The sequence below is a fragment of the Chiloscyllium plagiosum genome, unplaced genomic scaffold, assembly GCF_037043375.1.
Source record: "Chiloscyllium plagiosum isolate Xiang-an unplaced genomic scaffold, Cpla_swu_hap1 HiC_scaffold_32, whole genome shotgun sequence".
Classification (NCBI taxonomy): domain Eukaryota; kingdom Metazoa; phylum Chordata; class Chondrichthyes; order Orectolobiformes; family Hemiscylliidae; genus Chiloscyllium; species Chiloscyllium plagiosum.
Window position 1 is genome coordinate 41,869,144 of NW_028270170.1, and position 19,052 is coordinate 41,888,195.

General features: G+C 41.0%; 1 protein-coding gene across 11 annotated transcripts in view; it reads left to right on the forward strand.

Annotated features, from left to right (window-relative positions):
• The window catches only part of LOC122540026 (protein TANC2), a 1,060,344-nt gene that overhangs the window by 55,552 nt on the left and 985,740 nt on the right, over positions 1-19,052 (forward strand). The window lies entirely within an intron of this gene.

Genomic DNA, 19,052 nt, shown 5'->3' on the forward strand with positions numbered 1-19,052 from the left:
AGTCTACAGATGACACTGGTATAGGCGGTACAGTGAACAGTGAAGAATCTTATCAGAAATTGTAGCAGGACCTTGATCAGCTGGGGAAGTGAGCTGAAAATATCAAACATAGATAAGTGTGAGGTCTTGCATTTTGGAAAGTCAAGGTAGGAGGTTCATGGTGAATGGTAGGGCCTTAAGGAGTTTAGTGGAACAGAGGGACCTTGGCGTTCAGGTGCAGGATTCTCTAAAAGTGGAGTCACAGGTGGACAGGGCAGTGAAGAAGACTTTTTGTACACTGGCCTTCATCAGAGCATTAAGTCTAGAAGTTGAGAAGTTATCTTGCAGTTGGACAGGACATTGATGAGGCTGCACCTGGAGTTTTGTGTTCAGTTTTGCTCACCTTGGTATAGGAAGGATGTTACTAAACAGGAAAGGGTGCAGAAGAAATTTGTAAGGATGTTGGCAGGACTCAAGTTATAGGGAGAGGTTGAACAAGCTAGGACATTTTTCTTTAGTGTATATTTTCTTCGGATAACGTTTTACGGGACCTTGAGATCTTGTTCGGATTATCCGCAATTCAGATAATTGACATTCAGATAACCAAGGTTCTGTATTGGTTCTAACAATTCCAGCCCCATTAGTTTAAATGCTTTAAACTGGTTTTGTCTTCAGCTATTTCATATCTGCTGCTTCTGTAATGCAAAAATAATGCAGTTGGTTCTGTTATAATACAGTAGTTCTGAGCTTGTGCAACCCCGTGTAATAAGAAAATCGCATAACAGCATTTTAAACCAGTTTAAAGCATTTAAACTAATGGAGCTGGAATTGTTAGAACCAATACAGAACCTTGGTTATCTGAATGTCAATTATCTGAATTGCGGATAATCCGAACAAGATCTCAAGGTCCCGTAAAACGTTATCCGAAGAAAATACTCCCCGCTCGTCTCATTTGCATAACCAAGGTTGTTCTGTACACACTTCAAAAGTTTGTGCTACAGAAACCGTGTCCCCAATTCGTCAATTGTGTTATCGTGAATTAGCATTAGCAAAATGCACGTTATAACAGAATAACCTGCATGATTTGGTCCATGATTTCAGGGTACAAAGGGCAACAAAGAAATTATTTCCATTGACTATGGAGATTGCCTTTGGAACCAGGCTTTTCAAAGGTGAAGTTGGGGCAATTTTCTTCACACAAAAGGTGGTTGGAATTTTCTTCACAAGTGATTGATCATAAGTTGTTCACTAATTTTACGTCTAAAATGGATGGATATTTGTTAACCAAAAATATTAGGGTGTGAGGGTAGAAGCAGGTGCATTGTTATGCCTCAAAGCAGCCGCAATCCCATTGTAAAGCAGACTTGAGGAGCTCAATAGCCTGTTGTTGATCCTATTTTCTTAACTTCGTGGTGATTGTAGAATTACTTCCGTATTGTTGGTGTCAAAAGATGGAGAGATAAAGTGGAAGTGCTGTGCTACTGGTCAGGAGCGCAATTTTAGCTTTAGAAGTTTATCCACAGAAGTTTTGCTTTAAAAGTGGGCCCATGAATTTCTAATAGGAATATTGTGCAGATATCTGCACAAAAAGTGATGTTAAGATGGTTGTTGAAATGAATCTGGTTGGTTTTACCTTGTACTTTTGAGAGAGCTTTCAATCTTGTTTGCAGCTTCACTATCTTGAATTTCTGAACAGAATCAGTATGTTCAGAGGAATTGAAGGATGTGATCACTCATAGAGAATTTTGGAACACTTGTTTTTGTTTTGAAATGTATTAACAAATTTACATTGAATACTCAACTTTTATTTCAGGAAAATGATAATGTTTATATAAAATTTTTGCACAAAAGCATTCTCACGACCAAAATGAGAGGAAACATCTGTCCACAGTAACATTTGTTACTGCAGTTTATTTTCTGATCATTAGAAAAGAAAGCATATTTGATTTTTTTTCTGTAGTTGAAAATAAACAGTTAAATATCTGAGTCATTTTTGAGAATTAAAGATTTTAATATGAATATTTGTAAATTACATAAACTATACAATATGATAGGAGCTGTAGTAAGCCATTTAGACCCTTGAGCCTGCTCCGCAATTCATTAAGCTTGTGACTGATCTGTTTGTGTTTTGAATTCCACATTTCCATCTACTCCTGATAACCCTTAATGACCATGCCTAGCAAAAAACTGTCCATCTTTGTCTTAAAACTATTCAATGACAATGTCTCCATCACCTTCTGAAAGTACTTCTCGTGACCTGAAACTATGATCCCAAATTTTAAGAAAGTTTCCGCTAGTTCTATACTGACCATAAGTGGAACCAAGCTTTCCACATCCACCTTGTCCAGACCATTCAGGATTTCCAACACTTCAGTCAAGAAACCCCTCATTCTTGCTTTCACCTTTGGTTTCTGGAGACTTTAGTTTGTTGACAGAAAATTATCTTTAGTAAGGCTGCCTATTAATATAAGCACGTACTTCTGAAAAGTTTTCATGCATCCTCTCCAGGTGGCCTCTTGGAATGCAAATTCAGAAATTAGGTACTCTGGGTTATATTTATTTTAATTTTCAGAAAGACAATCATCGAGTGTTTTAGCATAGATCTGCAATATAAACCATTTTATCTGATTTGCAATTTTAATCAATCCTGTACACAGAGTTTGCCTCAATATCTGTTTTGCTTGTTCAAATTAATATAACAATTTGTTCCTAATTTTGATCCGACAACTGTATCTACACTAAGAGAATTTGATTGAAAGCAATTATTAGACTTTGATAAATATATACTGTGGAAGTCATGGATTTTGACTTTCAAAAACCATTTGTTGTATGCAACATAATTTGTGAATGTTAAAGCCAGTGGTCTTGGAGCTAAAATGCTTGCATATAGAAATACGATGGAACGTTACAAAACTGAAAGTTGCAATTATGGATGTTTTCTCACATTGGCCTGTAGCTTGGAGTATGTTTGGGAATTGGGGAGGTTTTACTTTTCTAATGAGCTAGTGGGTATTCCACTGGGCATGAAAGTTCTCTATGAATGTATCTTCATTCTTTAATCTGCATGCTTCTGTTTAAAACTTAAGTATTTTTATGATTGCCTTTGAGGGGACTGTGCAAATTTCAATTTATGTTTTAAACTGGTTCACTAAGATGGGTGACTGGGTGATAAGTATAAAAAATATTAAACTGGAGAGAATTAGGTCAGTATGGTGGTTGAAGATCCAGGTTACCGCGAGTTTTAATTTCTGTGTGCTCTGGGCCAGATATAATAGTCCACTTAGCAAAGCTCAGAGGAAAAATAAGTTATGGTCACTGTACTTTTCACAAATATCTCGTGATTGTGACATTGTTATCGAACTAATTGTATCATTAGAGTATGTCACTAATGCTTTCAACAAGTAATTCCAATCCTGTAATGCTTATTTTTCATAACTTGTTCACAAGCCTGGAGGGGACACGACAAAGGCTTGGCAAGAAGTATTAGGGAGAACCTAAAAGCATTTTACTCATACCTGAAGAATAAGAGAATGATCAGGGAGAAGGTAGGGCCGATCAGGGATAGCGTAGGGAACTCATCCGTGGAGTCTGAGCAGATAGGGGAAGCCCTGAATGCGTTTTCTGCTTCGATTTTCAATAGATAATAGACAATAGGTGTAGCAGTAGGCCATTTCACGAAGGAAAGGGACCTTGTTGTGAATGAGAACTTTGAGGAGCTGGGATACTGGCTTGATTTGATGAAATTGATGTGCTGGAAATTTTGGAAAACGTTAAGATTGATAAGTCCCCAGGGCCAGACCAGATTTCTCCTAGGTTGCTACAGGCAGCAAGAAAGGAGATTGCTAAGCCACCGGAGGATTGGAAGGAGGCAAATGTTGTTCCTCTTTTCAAGAAGGGTAATGGGGAAATCCCTGGCAGTTACATACCAAGTCACTCTTACATCTGTGGTCAGCAAGGTTTGGGAAAGAATTCTTACGGATAGGATTTATGAATATTTGGCAAAGCATAGTGTGATTAAAGGCAGTTGGTATGGTTTTGTGAGGGGCAGGTCATGCCTCACAAATCTTATTGAGTTCTTTGAGGAGGTGTCAAGATAGGTCGAGCAGTGGATGTAGTGTATATGGACTTCAGCAAGACATTGGATAAGGTTCCTCATGGTAGGCTCATTCATAAGGTCAGGGAGTATGAGATACAGGGAGATTTGGCTATCTGGATTCAGAATTGGTTGGCTGACAGAAGGCAGAGAGTGGTTGTAGATGGAAAGTATTCTGCCAGGAGGTCAGTGTTGAGTGGGGTCCCGCAGGGCTCTGTTCTTGAGCCTCTGCTCTTTGTAGTTTTCATAAATGACTTGGATGAGGAGGTTGAGGGGTGAGTTAGCAAATTTGCGGCTGACACAAAGGTAGGAGGTGCAGTTGATGGTATCGAGGGCTATTGTAGACTGCATACTGTGACATAGACAAGATGCAGAGCTGGGAAATGGCAGATGGAGTTCAACCTGGATAAATGCGAAGTGATGCATTTTGCAAGATCGAACTTTAATGCTGAATATAAGATTAAAGACAGGATTCTTGGCAGTGTGGTGGAACAGCGGGATCTTGGTATTCAAGTACATAGATCCCTCTAAGTTACCACCCAAGTGGATAGGATTGTTAAGAAATCATGTGTGTTTTGGCTTCATTAACAAGGGGGGATTGAGTTTAAGAGCTACGAGGTTTTGCTACAGCTCTACAAGTCCCTGGTGAGACCACACTTGGAATATTGTGTCCAGTTCTGGTCGCCCTACTATAGGAAAGATAGAGGCTTTGGAGAGGGTACAAAGAAGGTTTACCAGGATGCTGCCTGGACTGGATGGCTTGCCTTACGAAGAGAAGTTGACTAAGCTCACACGTTTCCACAGAGAAGGAGGAAGAGAGGAGACCTGATCGAGTTGTACAAGATAATGATATGGATAGAGTCAATAGCTAGAGACTTTTCTCCAGGGCCGGATTGACTGGCATGTGGGGTCATAGTTTTAAGATATTAAGAGAAAGGTATAGAGGAGACGTCAGAGGAGGTTCTTTACACAGTTGTGAATGCATGGAACGTGCTGCAGCAGTGGTGGTGGAAGCAGACTCATGAGGGACATTTAAGCAACTGCTGGACATGAACATAGCAGTGAATTCTGGGATACGTAAGTTTAAATTATTTTATTTTACATTTTGGATTAATCCTCGGCACAACATCTTGGGCCAAAGGGCCTGTTCTGTGCTGTACCTTACTATGTTCCATGTTCTATCCCACTCTTGTAACCTATCTTTTGTTGCTTACCATCCAAGTTGGGGTTCCACACTCCTTTTCTTGTCAAAGCTCAGAAACCCTGACTCTGCTGTTCAGTTGCCCTCTCCTGAATCCTAGGAGTGAGTGAGAATGCTATGGTGGCTCGAGTACCTTGGTGATGAGACTGCAGGAAGGACATTGATTATAACAGTAAGAACCCAGCACTTCATGTCAGGACCTGCAATTTCACAACTCTGTACCTCTGGCTTCAGATTAAATCTGGACTCAAGCTTCCTGGAAGGAGAATGTAGGTTTTGAAGCCGAAGAACAGCAAAGTGGCATGTGAATTTGTTTCATGTGAACAACTGAGGAACTTCTGGGTAAGTCAGAAGCACCATATAATTGAATCATCTGACTCAAAGGCCAATTTTAGCATAGGTTTAAATAATCCTTCATAGTCATCATAGTCTAATTGTGAGTTTCAATTTGAATAGTATTAGCATGATGGCACCTAATCATTCATGGTCAATTTGGATCTCTCACTGCCACTTTGCTCCAGACTTCATTACACCCTTGATCCCAACAGGGAAGAGTTGAATTATAGGGATGGGGAGAGAGTAAATGCTCTTTTAACCATAGTAACATTAACAGAGTGATGACCAGATATCCTAGTAAAATTGAAGTTGGTGGGAATCTGGGAAAACTCCACCAGTTACTCATACTGAGCACAAGGAAGATAATTGTAGCTGTTTGAGCCCAATCATTTCAGTCCCAAGACATCACTGCAAGACTTGTGCAGGATAGTGCCCTAGGCCCAGTGATCTTCAGCTGAACCACCAATGGTTCAGCTTGACATCATAAGGTCAGAAGTTTGCATATTTGCTAATTGTTGTGTGGTGCTCACTTCCACTTGTAATTACACAGATAATGAAGCAGCCTGTCTGCATAATACAAGACCTGCTAAGTATTCAAGCTTGGTTGATAAGTGATGGATAATATTCATGCTGTAAGAACAACTGCCATCTTCAAAAGAAAATGGAGTTCAACCTGGATAAATGTGAGGTGATGGATTTTGGAAGGTCGAATTTGGATTAAGGATAGGATTCTTGGCAGTGTGGAGGAACAGAAGCATCTTGGGGTGCAGGTACATAGATCCCTTAAAATGGCCACCCAAGTGGACAGGATTGTTAAGAAAGCATTTGTTGTTTTGGTTTTCATTAACAGGGGTATTGAGTTTAAGAGTCGTGAGATCTTGTTGCAGCTCTATAAAACTTTGGTTAGACCGCACTTGGAATACTGCGTCCAGTTCTGGTCGCCCTATTATAAGAAAGATGTGGATGCTTTGGAGAGGGTTCAGAGGAGGTTTACCAGGATGCTGCCTGGACTGGAGGGCTTAGTCTTATGAGGAGAGATTGACTGAGCTCGGACTTTTTTCATTGGAGAAAAGGAGTAGAAGAGGGGACCTAATTGAGGTATACAAGATAATGAGAGGCATAGATAGAGTCGATAGCCAGAGACTATTTCCCAGGGCAGAAATGACTAACACGAGGAGTCATAGTTTTAAGCTGGTTGGAGGAAAGTATAGAGGGGATGTCAGAGGTGGGTTCTTTACACAGAGTTGGGAGAGCATGGAATGCATTGCCAGCAGCAGTTATGGAGGCAGGGTCATTGGGGACATTTAAGAGACTCCTGGACATACATATGGTCACAGAACTTTGAGGGTGCATACGTGAGGATCAGTGGTCGGCACAACATCGTGGGCTGAAGGGCCTGTTCTGTGCTGTACTGTTCTATGTTCTATGTTCTAAAATTTCATTACCTCCCACAACCCACAACGTTTATCATAAATAAAGTTAAAAACATTACATACATGGAAACCCCACCATCTGCAAGTTTCGAGCTGTACACTATCTTGTATCTGTGCCTTCACTGCTGCATCAAAATTCTGAAACTCGCTCCCACACAGCACTGTGGGCATACCTATATGATGTGCAATCCCTTAAAGTGACTCCTCATCACTTTTTGAGAGCAATAAGGGATAGGTGACAAATTCTGTACTTGTCAGTGAGTGTTCCATCTCCTGCTCAAAGAAAAAGAAATATCTTGTTAGTTCCTATATTAAGCTACGTGACATGTTAGAATGTTTGAGATACTAAATGTTGTTTAAAACTCTAATTCATCTCTATGAAATTTAATTGCACCAGCAAATTTTATAATGACTTTGTATTTTTAGTTTTCCCCGCCAATGATTGAGACATTAATCTTAATTGATCATGTCTAGGTGACTTGCTTCCAAAATGAGAAGCTATCATTTGTTCACCAAACGTGATCTGTTACTAGATTGTGAGAGATTTATCTTGATGTGGATGCCACTCTGGGAGGAGGGAAGAGGGGATTGGCTTGGATCAATTACAAGTGAAATCTCCAAACAAAATTAAAGTCATCCTATTTATGTCACTTTCTTTTAATAGTGATATTTCACAGCTGCCTTGGCCATGTTTCTAACCAATTCCTAAGTCTTAACCTGACTACATTCATGAGATCAGTTCCCATCTCACTATTCCCTTAAACTCTACTGAGTACCTGCATTCTTCGTGATTTGAATTTGGTTGAACTCCTTTTAAAGTACTTTTCCTTATTTCATAACCCTCTTGTCTTCTGCTAATCATAGAATACTTAACAATGTGAAAGCAGGCCATTCAGCCCATCAAGTCACCACTGACCCTGTAAAGAACATCCCATCTGCGCCCCCCCCCCCCCCATCCTTGTAAACTTGCATCTCCAATGGCTAATCCACCTAGCCTGCATTTCCCTGGACACATACGGGCATTTTAGCACAGTCAGTTCACTTAACCCGCAAATCGTTAGATTGTGGGAGGAAACCCACACAGACACGGGGAAAAGGAAAAGGTGTAAAGTCCATACAGCCAGTCGCCTGAGGGTGGAATCGAACGAAGTCTCTGGTGCTGTCAGGTAGCAGTGCTAACCACTGAATCACAATGCCACTGTTAATGTTGCACTTCATACGATTGTTCCCAGCATTATTAATTATCACTCCAAACTTTGTCATCTGTCCTGATGCCTTGGGACTTGAAGGTCATGAGGCAGTCTCTTTCTGTTATTTTCAAACAAAAATATATCACTTCATACTTGGTGACTGATGTCTATTTGTCTAAAAATTACTTCTCTTCTCCTAACCATTGTCTGAAGTTTCATTCAATCATCTATCATCATGCTGACTCACCATTGTCAGTGTATTCAATTTCTAGATTGGTCCATTTCCCCTCCCGTGGCATCATTTCATTTTCTAAACTTCTCTTAATATTTGTGAATCATTGATATTAAGGGATCTAGTTAAAATGATCAATAAGGGTGGCATGAGAGAGATTTGGAGAAATGTCTTGACTTGGGTTACGAAATATGGGATGCTTTGCCACGAGTTGTGCCTTTTAAAGGTAAATTGAAGAAAAAGAATGAGCGTAAACCGCATGCATGTCTTTGGAGAGATGGTGAAACTAATCTGCATTATAGAAACAAATTATGGTAAATGAGTCCCGCAATTTCTGTTGTAAATTTCAGCAATCCGATCAAAGAATTTACAACGCAGAAATTGTCCTAATGCTAATGCCCCAGTATCCTTTTATTTACTTCCCCTCATACTTTTACAGTTTCCCTTTAAATGCATAGTGTCAGATGTACAGAATAGAAACAGACCCTTTGGTCCAACCCGTCCATGCCGACTAGGTATCCCAACCCAATCTAGTCTCACCTGCCAGCACCTGGCCCATATCCCTTTAAACCCTTCCTATTCATATACCCATCCAAAGCCTTTTACATGTTGCAATTGTACCAGCCTCCACCACTTTATCTGGCAGCTTATTCTTTACATGTACCACCCTCTGTGAAAAAGTTGCCCCTTGCGTCTCTTTTATATCTTTCCCCTATCACCCTAAACCTATGCCCTCTCGTTCTGGACTCTCTTGTGCTCCTCCACCCCCCCCCCCCCCCCCCCCCCCCCCTTCCCCCTCCCCCCAACCCAGGAAAAGACTTTATCAATTTATCTATCCATTCCATGCATCTATACTATGTCAGAGTTGCTGTATATAGTAACAAGTTACACATTCTCACTGTCTTTTGAGGTACATGAGTTATTCTTACATTCTTTATTGAATAGATTAGTGACTGTCTTGTATTTATAGTCCCTAGTATTGAGGTCACCCGTATGGCAATAAATGCAAAATGTCAGTTTGGTGCTGAGCATCAATTGTAGAAAGAATGTGTTGAAACATTTGGAAAAGGTGAAAAAATGTAAAGGAGACAATTAAAATGTTTTGAATAGTTTTCTAAGCACTGTATTATATCCCAGGGGCTGGCCATGAGAAGAATCTGTTCTGCTTTTGCAACATCATTTGAAAGTGAAATTAGATTATGCAGTGCAGCTGATGGTATACATGATAACCCTGCTGCGTATTCAATTAATCCGCACCAAATGCCACTGTATTCACAAAACTGTGTATAGTTTTGAGTCTATAACAGAAGAAAATGAATCTTCTGTTTTATGCACTACATTAGAAGATGGTGACAGCAGAGTGATTGCAATAGGTTTCATAGACGTCAGAAGTATCTTCACAAACGTTGGCTGTGAGGGATTTTGATTGCTTGTTTAGGACTAAATATGCCTTGTAACTTCATAAAATTTCTGCAGATTTTGTTTTAAATAAAATTGTATATTGTAAGAATTGCATAGTTGCAAGTAAAACAAGAAATCCTTTATTATATTAATTGCCCATTTTTGTGTAAAATTATCTTTTAATCAGTTAATTTTAATAATATGATCACTTAGTGCACAAAGCTATTTAATACTTCATACTCAATACTTATCTGTATGTAAGGATACTAGTGTTCTTCAACAGTGCAACCAGAATGTGGTCATGATCTGTAGTGTTTACTGTAACTAATGCCTTCTGTGTTTTCATGGATTCATGATGAGTGATTCAAATTGGTGAAGCCAAGCTGACATTTTGGTCGGACTTCAGGAGAAACTGAGCTTGTCTACCTACAGTTAGTTGCAAATGTTTTGGCCTTTTTGCTTTTACATTCACATGCTGAACTTTGCTGTTATTGAGGCTGGTGATGTTCACTGATCTGCTACAATCTATTAATTATTAATCTGACCTCTATCATTTGCAACCGGATACTACTGACTGTAGAACTTTGCTCTGGTTGTTTGAGATCACCTTGCTATAGCCTGAGATCATTCTAGCCTGCTACTTCCACTGTTAGCCGATAAAAGATTGTGCTGTACTTTTATAGTTGGCTATAGTGAAATCGAAAGGCTCCTTTGACAGCACTTCCCAAACAACACTGCCAAGGAGGACCAGGTCCACCTGCAGATAGGAACCCTATTTACTACAAATTTCCCTCCCAGTTGTATAAAAGTCCCTCACTGTTACTGGGTGAAAGTCCTGGATCATTCTCATTAACAGCATTTTGAGTGTGAATACACCATGAGACCTGAAGTAATTCAACAAGGTAGCTCATCACAGGTTTGTCGAGAGCATTGAAGCTGGACAATCAATGACCTCGCCAGTGATATTCCATCTTTTTTGAAAGAAAACATATTTCTGGCTTTTCATATTCACCAATAAGTGTTAAAATGTTTTCAGATCAGCTATGCCAGAGTGACTAATAGGCTGACAGTTTAAATTTGTGAGATTGACATTACGACCAGAGGTGGCTGGTCACTGAAGGCTGTGTTATGGTCACAGCCCTGTGTAATTTTACAGCTGTAGCACAAATAGAGAATCGAGCAGAATTGGTGGCCAGCAATGTCTATGCCCCCTGAAAAAAAATACAAAAATGCTTGTGATCACAAATGTTATAGTGTTAGAAATTGGTGACAGCATAGATATGTGGTTAAAATTAACCTTGGTTTATATGGTGACAAGATTGCAAACAGTTTGGTTTAGTCTCACCAGTTGCCAGGTGTAGTGAGTGTAGCTAAGGCAGAAGACAATGGCTTTAGTCTTCCAAGTTATTAATTGGTGGAATTTGAGGAAATTTCTATCCATTTAATGCTTGACTTTGGGCAAGCAGCTTGAGAGTACAACTGTGAGAATGCTGCTGTGTTGAAATGTATTTCAGGCAACGTGTTGATGAAAAGGAATGCACCTAAAGTGGGTTGTTGTGTGTTAGGTGAACATGATGGTAACCACCACACTACAGAAATAAAAATTAGCATTTGAAACATTCATGTTTTGTTGTGTCATGAACTATTTTATAGATTAATTACCTTCATTTTAGTCACTTAAAATCAATGTTGCAGCACATGGCTATAAATGGCAGTTTCCTCCTTTCTCTTCAACCAATAAACTTATCTGCGGTTACAAAGGTAGCTTGTAAAATAATTGGATGTTGGATATGGATGCATCTCCCAATACTTCAAATTTATACATTAAAATTAAATGCTAACCATTGACATTCCTGAAGAAAGGCTTATGCCTGAAACCTCGATTCTCCTATTGCTTGGATGCTGCCTGACCTGCTGCGCTTTTCCAGCAATGCATTTTTCAGCATTGACATTGATACCAGTACTTTAACAATTGAAGCTTGTTTGCTTACTTGGCAGCCATGTTTAGAATTGAATTGAATTAACTTTTATTGTCATGTACTCAAATGAGTACAGTGAAACGTTCACAGGTTGCCACTTAAGGCACCATCTTAGGTACAAGGAACCTAGGTACAGATTCTTCAGTGTACGTTCTTAGGGGCAAAAAAATTAGAAAAAGAATCAAATAAATGTCCAACATTACAGATCATAGGAGTAAATTAGAGAAATATAAAGTTCAGAATAGCAGTCCGTACAACTCCGTCCACACTGGCACTTTGGCTTTGGTCTGTGTTGGCCTTGAATTACTGAGGGCCCAAGTCCACATTGAGGCCATGCTGGTTCTAGAGGCTGTCACGTTGGGCTGCCTGGAGACGACTATGTTGGGCTGAGAGGAGGTCTTACTAGGTCAGCACTAAGACTGGGAGTCAAAGTCTGCACTGAGGCCAGGAATTCAGGATGTCACTGAGAAGAAAACAGAAAAAAATGCAAAAGAGAAAGAACAAGAAACAGACCAAGCGGGTGAGCCCTTATCTGTCTTGATTATTTGACTTGCTGCTCTTCTCTACTTCACAGCCTTAGCCTTTTTCTCTTTACTCATTATGTTCTGGTTCCTACACTCAGCTGCTGCCCCCTCCCCACTAGTTAAAAGCTTTGAGTAGTATTAGCAAATCTCCCCACAAGGATATTGGTTCCCTTCCAATTCAGGTGGAACCCGTTCCTCTTAAACAGGTCATTTTTACCCCAAAGAGATCTTAGTGGTTCAAAAATGTGAATTCTTGCCCCCCTGCACCAGCTCCTCAGCTACGCATTCATCTGCTCTGTCCTCCTGACTGTCACTCTCACATGGCACTGGTTGTAGTCCAGATATGACTACCCTCGAGGTCCTACTTGTTAATCTCCTGTCTAGTTTCCTATATTCTCTCTGCAGAACCTCATCCCTTTCCCTATCTATGTTGTTGGTATCATTGTATACAACAACTACTTAGCGTTATGGTCCAGACCAAACTCCCTCAAAATATATTATGAGAGCATGGGCCCTAACGTTGTTCTTATTTTTAAAGCAAATGTAAGACTATGTTCCAGATACAATTCCATTGATTACACTACTTGACACTAAGCAAAACGCACTTTATTTTTACACTACAGTTAAAATACATACAAAATAAAAATAAAAGAATTGGCTTAACTGGAACTCTGTTGAAATCTTTAAATATATCGCTACTAAAAACTACTACTAATTATCTATTCCAGTACAGTAACATCCCATAGAAATACCTCATGGCTTCTCAAACTGTTTACTTTGTTGGTTTATAGCATATTATCTCTGTCTCAACCTTTCTTCACTTTTTAAAAAACAAACAAAATACACCTATTAAAGCCATAGTTTCACCACACATGGTCATAGAGGTGTACAGCATGGAAACAGACCCTTCGGTCCAACCTGTCCATGCCGACCAGATATCCCAACCCAATCTAGTCCTACCTGTCAGCACCCGGCCCATATCCTTCCAAACCCTTCCTATTCATATATCCATCCAAATGCCTCTTAAATGTTGCAATTGTACCAGCCTCCATCACTTCCTCTAGCAGCTCATTCCATAACACATACCACCCTCTGTGTGAAAAAGTTGCCCCCGTAGGTCTCTCTCATATTTTTCCCCCCTCACCCTAAACGTGTGCCCTCTAGTTCTGGACTCCCCGACCCCAAGGAAAAGACCTTTGTCTATTTATCCTATCCATGCCCTTGCCATTTTATATACCTCTACAAGGTCACCCTTCAGCCTCCGACGCTCAAGGGAAAACTGCCTCAGCCAGTTCAGCCTCTCCCTATAGTTCAAATCCACCAACCCTGGCAACATCCTTGTAAATCTTTTCTAAACCCTTTCAAGTTTCACAACATCTTTCCAATGGGGAGGAGACCAGAATTGCACGCAATATTCCAACAGTGGCCTTGCCAATGACCTGTACAGCCACAACGTGACCTCCCAACTCCTGTACTCAATACTCTGACCAATAAAGGAAAGCGTACCAAATGCCGCCTTCACTTTCTTATCTACCTGTGACTCCACTTTCAAAGAGCTATGAACCTGCACTCCAAGGTCTCTTTGTTCAGCAATACTCCTAGGACCTTACCATTAAGTGTACAAGTCCTGCTAAGATTTGCTTTCCCAAAATGCAGCACCTCACATTTATCTAGTTCTGTATCCAAATGGCTAGTTCTCCCTCATGCCATGAGATCTAACCATGCTAACCAATCTCCCATGGGGAACCTTTTTCGAATGCCTTACTGAGGTCCATATAGATCACATCTACCGCTCTGCCCTCATCAATCCTCTTTGTTACTACTTCAAAAAACTCAATCAAGTTTGTGAGACGTGATTTCCCATGCACAAAGCCATGTTGACAGTCCTTGCCTTTCCAAATACATGTACATCTGGTCCCTGAGGATTCCATCCAACAACTTGCCCACCACCGATGTCAGGCTCACTAGTCTATAGTTCCCTGGCTTGTCCTTACCTCCCTTCTTAAACAGTGGCACCACGTTAGCCAACCTCCAGTCTTCCGGCACCTCACCTGTGACTATTGATGATACAAATATCTCGGCAAGAGGCCCAGCAATCACTTCTCTAGCTTCCCACAGAGTTCTCGGGTACACCTGATCAGGTCCTGGGAATCTATCCACCTCTATGCATTTCAAGGCATCCAGCACTTCTTCCTCTGTAATATGGGCATTTTGCAAGATGTCGCCATCTATTTTCTTACATTCTATATCTTTCATATCATTTTCCACAGTAAATACTGATGCAAAATACTCGTTTAGTATCTCCCCCATATTCTGCGGCTCCACACAAAGGTCACCTTGCTAATCTTTGAGGAGCCCTATTCTCTCCCTAGTTCTCCTCTTGTCCTTAATATATTTGTAAAAACCCTTTGGATTCTCCTCAATTCTATTTGCCAAAGCTATCTCATGTCCCCTTTTTGCCCTCCTGATTTCCTTCAGTAAACTCCTCCTGCCTTTATACTCTTCTAAGGATTCACTTGATCTATCCTGCCTATACCTGACACATGCTGCCTTCATTTTCTTAACCAAACCCTCAATTTCTTTAGTCATTGAGCATTCCCTGTACCTACCAGCCTTTCCTTTCACCCTAACAGGAATATACTTTCTCTGGATTCTCGTTATCTCATTTTATCCCATTTTGCAGCCGTCCCTTTACCTGCTAAACATCTGCCCCCAATCAGCTTTTTAAAGTTCTTGCCTAATACTGTCAAAATTGGCCTTTTTCCAATTTAGAACTTCAACTTTTAGATCTGGTCTATCCTTTTCCATCACTATTTTAAATTTAATAGATTATGGTCACTGGCCCCAAAGTGCTCCCCCACTAACACCTCAGTCATCTGCCCTGCCTTACTTCCCAGGAGTAGATCAAGTTTTACACCTCTTGTAGGTACATCCACATACTGAATCAGAAAGTTTTCTTGTACACACACGGGTCACTCTTCCCTTTCAGAATATTGGAGATGGAGAGGGATAAGTGTGCACTGCAGGGCAAGAGTTATAGCTGGGGGCAGGGAAATTATGTTGCGGTGAGGCACGACTTTGGATGCATGGCTTGGAAAAGTAGGCTTCAAGGCATGGGCACAATTGACATGTGGAGCTTGTTCAAGGAGCAACTATTGAGTGTCCTTGATAAGTATGTACCTGTCAGGCAGGGAGAAAAGGGTCGTGTGAGGGAGCTGTGGTTTAATAAGGAATTGGAATCCCTTGTTAAATGGAAGAGGGCGGCCTATGTAAAGATGAGGCGTGAAGGTTCAATTGGGGCAATTGAGAGTTATAAGGTAGCCAGGAAGGAGCTGACGAGAGAGCTAAGAGCAGCAAGGAGGGGACATGAAAAGTCCTTAGTTGGTAGGATTAGGGAAAACCCAAAGGCTTTCTATAGGTATGTCAGGAATAAAATCTAATCTAATCTTAAAAAAAAAAAAAGAATGACTAGGGTAGGAATAGGTCCAGTCAAGGATAGTAGTGGGAAGTTGCGTGTGGAGGCTGAAGAGATTGGGGAGACACTGAATGAATACTTTTCGTCAGTATTGTTGCCGATGTGAATACTGAGTCACAATTAGAATGGACGGCTTTGAGGTATGTAGGGAAGAAGTGTTGGAAATTCTGGAAAGGGTGAAAATAGATAAGTCCCCTGGGCCTGATGGCATTTATCCTAGGATTCTCTGGGAAGCAAGGGAGGAGATTGAAGAGCCATTGGCCTTGATTTTTATGTCCTCGTTGTCTACAGGAATAGTGCCAAAAGACTGGAGGATAGCAAATGTGGTTCCCTTGTTCAAGAAGGGGAGTAGGGATAACCCTAGTAACTATAGGCCGGTGAGTCTCACTTCTGTTGTGGGCAAAGTCTGAGAGAGAATTGTAAGGGATAGGATTTATGAACATCTGGATAGGAATAATGTGATCAAGGATAGTCAGCATGGTTTTGTGAAGGGCAAGTCATGCCTCACAAACCTTATTGAATTCTTTGAAAAGGTGACGAAGGAGGTTGATGAGGGGAAAGCGGTAGATGTGGTATATATGGATTTTAGTAAGGCGTTTGATAAGGTTCCCCATGGTAGGCTACTTCACAGCACATCTCCTTCACGCTTTTAAAGGGGGAAAAAAACTAACCCAGCTAAGCTTACACTAACTGCTTCCGGGTCTCGGCTGCCCCTCTGCTTGCCGTCACTTCCTCTGCTGCTCCCGCTCTTTCTGTGAAGGAGAGAGAAAACAAAACACCGATGCCCGCTACAGGTAAGTAATTTTGAAAAAAACTCTTACCTTAGCTGTAGTCCCCCGGGTTCACCTCAACTCGGCCGCTGCTCCCACTCAAATGACCGTTGGTGGTGAAACAGTGAGTATTTATACTCACAGTTCTCCTTCCCGGCTGCCCCTCTGCTTGCCGTCACTTCCTCTGCTGCTCCCGCTCTTTCTGTGAAGGAGAGAGAAAACAAAACACCGATGCCCGCTACAGGTAAGTAATTTTGAAAAAAACTCTTACCTTAGCTGTAGTCCCCCGGGTTCACCTCAACTCGGCCGCTGCTCCCACTCAAAATCACTGGGCTAATGGTCGGATACTTGGTAATGTGGATGAGCAGAGGGATCTTGGTGTCCATGTACACAGATCTTTGAAAATTGCCACCCAGGTAAATAGTGCTGTGAAGTAGGCATATGGCGTACTGGCTTTTATTGGTAGAGGAATTGAGTTCCGGAGGTCATGTTGCAATTATATAAGACTCTGGTGTGACCACATCTGGAGTATTGTGTGCAGTTTTGGTCGCCATACTATAGGAAGGATGTGGAGGCACTGGAACGGATGCGGAGGAGGTTTACCAGGATGTTGCCTGGTATGGTAGGAAGATCGTATGAGGAAAGGCTGAGGCACTTGGGACTGCTTTCATTGGAGAAAAGAAGGTTTAGGGGTGACTTGATAGAGGTGTACCAGATGATTAGGGGTTTAGATAGGGTTGACCATGAGAACATTTTTCCAGTTCATGGAATGCCCTGCCAGTAGCAGTGGTGGGCTCTCCCTCTTTATGGGCATTTAAGCGGGCATTGGATAGGCATATGGAGGATAGTGGGCTAGTATAGGTTAGGTTGGCTTGGATCGCGCAACATCGAGGGCCAAAGGGCCTGTACTGCGCTGTATTTTTCTATATTCTATATTCTGCACCATCTGAGGTATCCTTGACACCAGGGAGACAACACGCCATTCAGCTCGCTCACAGCTACAGAAATCTATCTGTGGCCCGTCTAGAGAGACCCATTACAATCAATCACTTGGAACCTGACATAACCCTCATTATGGTAGAGCTCGTCATGGTGCCATAAACCTAGCTGTTAGTGTTGTATTCCCCTAAGAGGTCATCCCCCTCTACAGTATCCAAAACGGCAAACCTGTTTGAGATGGGGATAGAACAGGATAATCCTGCACTAACTGGATACCTCTCCTGCGATTCCTATCAGTCAACCATCTATCTGACTTTATTTGTGGTTTTTCTACCTTCTGTGAAAGTGCATCCATCACACCCCTTTGCTCTCATTACATCCAACTACAGTTCCAAACAATCTGATAGGATTTGCAACCAAACATGCTTCCTGCACACAGTCTCCAAGAACCTTCAAATTATCCCTGATCTCCCTCATCTGACAGGAAGAGCACATTATCCTACTAAAAGCCATCTCTGCCCATTTAACAAGCTGCAGACTCAGAAATTACCTAAATGCAAACACTTTGCTCAAAAACACAGCGTTAACTCAATCTTGCTGTTCAAAAACATTGTTGTTGGATAACTTAGTACCATCCTCGGAAAGCCAAGTTAGATTAACAAAATGCAGATATCTTGTGGAATGCCTGATGCGAACAAACCTTTGTTTCACTGTTCCAAGGAGCTGCAGAGCAACCAGAAATCATGGCAAATAATAATTACTTAATGTAGGAATGGAAAATTTAAATACTCTCCAGTGTGCAAACGTGGTTACCCAGAACAGATTGTGGAACAAATTGACTCAGTCTCCAATTTGCAACTACAACCTCCTGCTGATACAATTATCTGATTTAGCCACCTGAAATTATAGCTGTTTGTGTGGATTTACATCAGCTGTAAGTGAGAAAGAGAAAATGGACAAAATGCGCTATTAATGTAACATTCATTTAACTCTACCTTTTGTAAATCTGAGAGAATAGCTCTTAAAATATATTAGTTAATTCCTATTCCCTTCCATGTCACTATATGCAGAAACCTGTCCAGGCAAGAGGCAGATTCCCTTGCTCCTTCATGTTCCATGACCCATTTGATTCACGGTACAGTGAAAGGAAGGTTGGGGAAGATTGCATCCTTATTGTGTCACAGTTGCGTGTTTCCTGAAACAGATTCTGCACCATTACAACTGTTGTAGAACAAGAACCAAACGTAGCAATGCATTTTTTTTGTTGCACATTTTTCCGTTTAAGTCATCTGGCACACCAGAGTGAAAACTGTTACATGTACAACCATTTGGATTTACATAACACTTAACGTAATACATCCCAAATTGCTTGTGATAGTAGACAAAATCTGAATCTGTGCTACATAGTAATATTGAATTCGATTATTAAAAGTCTCATTACAGAGGTTGGTTTTAAGGAGTAAAGAGGCTGGGAGGTTCAGAGAATGTATTGAGAAGTTG